The sequence below is a fragment of the Piliocolobus tephrosceles genome, unplaced genomic scaffold (assembly GCF_002776525.5).
Source record: "Piliocolobus tephrosceles isolate RC106 unplaced genomic scaffold, ASM277652v3 unscaffolded_16788, whole genome shotgun sequence".
Classification (NCBI taxonomy): domain Eukaryota; kingdom Metazoa; phylum Chordata; class Mammalia; order Primates; family Cercopithecidae; genus Piliocolobus; species Piliocolobus tephrosceles.
The window spans coordinates 558-4,205 of record NW_022298518.1 but is presented as its reverse complement, the minus strand read 5'-3'; the positions used below and the strand labels follow the sequence as shown (position 1 = coordinate 4,205).

The 3,648-nt window shown below is 49.1% G+C and overlaps 1 long non-coding RNA gene across 1 annotated transcript; it reads right to left on the bottom strand.

Annotated features, from left to right (window-relative positions):
* Positions 1–1,351: 1,351 nt before the first annotated feature.
* Positions 1,352–3,246, bottom strand: LOC111532926. The gene is made up of 4 exons (XR_002728693.2): positions 3,007–3,246; positions 2,874–2,924; positions 2,756–2,797; positions 1,352–2,280 (listed from the first exon to the last, which is right to left on the bottom strand). It is a non-coding gene; the product is annotated as an uncharacterized LOC111532926 (long non-coding RNA).
* Positions 3,247–3,648: the final 402 nt, after the last annotated feature.

The following is a 3,648-nucleotide window of genomic DNA, read 5'->3' as shown; positions in this document are numbered from 1 at the left end:
CCATCACCACCATCATCACTACCAACAACATCATCACTACCTCCACCATCACCACCATCATCACTACCAACAACATCATCACTGCCTCCACCGTCACCACCATCATCACTACCAACAACATCATCACTACCTCCACCGTCACCACCATTATCACTACCAACATCATCACAACCTCTGCCATCACCACCATCATCACACCACCCATCACCACAACCCCCACCACCACAACCACCACCATTACTGCCTCCACCACCACCATCATCACTACCAACAACACCATCACTACCTCCACATCACCACCTCCGCCATCACCATCATCATCACTACTGACATCATCACTACCAACAACACCATCACTATCTCCGCCATCACCACCATCATCACTACCAACAGCATGATCACTACCTCCGCCATCACCATGATCATCACTACCAACAGCACCATCACTACCTCCACCATCACCACCATCATCACTACCAACAACACCATCACTACCTCCACCACCACCATCATCACTACCAACAACACCACACTACCTCCACCATCACCACCATCATCACTACCAACATCATCACTACCTCCACCGTCACCATCATCACTACCAACAACATAATCACTACCTCCGCCGTCACCATCATCACTACCAACAACACCATCACTACCTCCACCATCATCACCAACAACATCACTACCTCCACCGTCAACACCATCACACTACCAACATCATCATCACTACCTCCACTGTCACCACCATCATCACTACCAACAACCATCACTACCTCCGCCATCACCACCACTATCACTACCAACAACATCATCACAACCTCCGCCATCACCACCATCATCACTACCAACAACATCATCACTACCTCCACCGTCACCACCATTATCACTACCAACATCATCACAACCTCTGCCATCACCACCATCATATCACTACCAATAACATCATCACTACCTCCGCCATCACCACCATCATCACTACCAACATCATCACTACCTCCGCCATCACCACCATCATCACTACTGACATCATCACTACATCCACCATCACCTCCATCGTCACTACCACCATCATCACTACCAACAACACCATCACTACCTCCACCGTCACCACCATCATCACTACCAACATCATCACTACCTCCGCCATCACCACCATCATCACTACCAACATCATCACTACTTCCACCATCACCATCATCACTACTAAAAAGACCATCACTACCTCCACCATCACCACCATCATCACTACCACCACCATCACTACCTCCACCATCACCACCATCATCACTACCAACAACACCATCACTGACTCCACCATCACCACCACCATCACTACCTCCACTATCATCACCACCATCCCACTAACACCATCACTACCTCCATCATCACCACCACCACCATCACCAACAATACCATCATCACCCTAACACTATCTCACTACCATTATCAATATTAACAGCACCATCACCACCTCCACCATTACCACCATCATCACTACCAACAGCACTGTCATCACCAACACCATCACTGCCTTCACCATCACCATCATCATCACCAACAACATTGTCATTGTCAACAATACCATCACTTACTTCTACCATCATCACCAACACCATCACCACCAACACCATCACTACCACCAGTATCACCATCACCATCCCACTAACACCATCACTACCTTCACCATCACCACCTTCACCATCACCAACAACATCATCACTACCTCTACCCCCATCACCACCACATCACTGTCTCCACTATCATTACCATCATCAATACCAACAACACCATCACCCTTTCCACCATCACCACCATCATCAGTATCTCCACCATCACCATGAGCACCCAACAATGCCATCACTACCTCTACCATCGTTATTACCACCAACCATCCTCTTCCTTTCCATCATCTCCTTCCTCATCCTTCCATCACAATCACCAACAGAACCATAAGTACCATCATCATTATCAAAAACAAAATAACCACATAACTCTGGTCCTCAGAAGGACAAAAAAGAAAACATGTTTGCAAACTCTGATGTAAAGGAATGGCTTTCTCAGAGCAGCTCCCACTAGACTAACTCAGAACAGTGCAGCAAGTCCTGAAGGAGCAAATTCTTAAAGAAGTTCCTCTGACTCAGGGTCTCACTGTAGAGCCATAGGTCTCAATTAGATACACTAGCCACTGTCAGAGGGGAAATGGGAGGACACTTGCAGGGGATAATAACTTACCGGCCAGGGGTGGCTGCAATGGAGAAGGCTCAAGATTCACAGCTGGGAGAAAGAGGGAGAGAGGTTTATTCAGAAGATGCCAAAAGACTGTGTCTTCCAAGATCAACGACCTCTGCTTTGTTCTCTGGTGAGAATTTAGGGGGCTGGCTGGGGGCAGTGGCTCATGCCTGTAATTCCAGCACTTTGGGAGGCTGAGACGGGTGGATCACCTGAGGTCAGGAGTTCAAGACCAGCCTGGACAACATGGCAAAACCCTGTCTCTACTAAACATACAAAACTTAGTGAGGTGTGGTGCTTCGTGTCTGTAGTCCCTGCTACTCGGGAGGTTGAAGCAGGAGAATCACTTGAACCCAGGAGGCAGAGGTTGCAGTGGGCCAGGATCACGCCACTGCACTCCAGTCTGGATGACAAAGTGAGACTCTGTCTCAAAAAAATAAATAAATAAAAATCGGGGGATTGAAAGGAAACATCCAGGTGTCCCCTCTTAGGCATCTTAAAGGGTCTTCCCACTGCTCACCCAGTTGAGGAGGTGGACAGGTGAGAGAGGCGAGGTCCAGTCCTAGAAGAGATGAGAAAGTCATTTCAAGAAGAGCTTCAGCCAGGTGAGCAGGAAAACCCCAGCCTTCAGCTCTCACCTGTCATGTTCCGGGGCTTGCAAGGAAGTGGGGGTTGCTCTGTTTCCTCTTCTGAGGAGGGAGGAATGGTTGCTGAGGCCCAGAGCAGGGCAAAGCCAGCTCTGGGTCTCCTACACCCCGAGCCCCAACTCACCTGCCCTTGGAGGTCTTGGTGGAGCACTTGAACCTGGAGAAGAGAAGCTCAGGGTGAGGGCTTGGCTAAGGATGGGAATGAGTCAAAAGGAAGTGATGGAAACAGGGTTAGGACTGCAGTGGAGGGTTGGAGATTGGGTTGGAGATGGGGTGGGATGTGAGAATGGAATTAGGATTAGGGATAGAGATAGGATTAAACTAGGATGACCAACCAACCTGGATTGCTTGGTGTCTCTATTTTTTTTTTTTTTTTTTTTCAGATGGAGTCTCGCTCTGTTGCCCAGGCTGGAGTGCAGTGGCACAATCTCGGCTCACTACAAGCTCCGCTTCCCAGGTTCATGCCATTCTCCTGCCTCAGCCTCCCGAGCAACTGGGACTACAGGCACCCGCCTAATTTTTTGTATTTTTAGTAGAGATGGGGTTTCACCGTGTTAGCCAGGATGGTCTCGATCTCCTGACCTCATGATCTGCCCGCCTCGGCCTCCCAAAGTGCTGGCATTATAAGCGTGAGCCACCGTGCCTGGAGTTTTTTTTTTTCTCCCCCCCTTGAGATAGAGTCTTGCTTGCTCTGTTGCCCAGACTAGAGTGCGGTGGCGTGATCTCATCTCACTGCAACCTCTGCTCCCTGGGTTCAAGCAGTTCT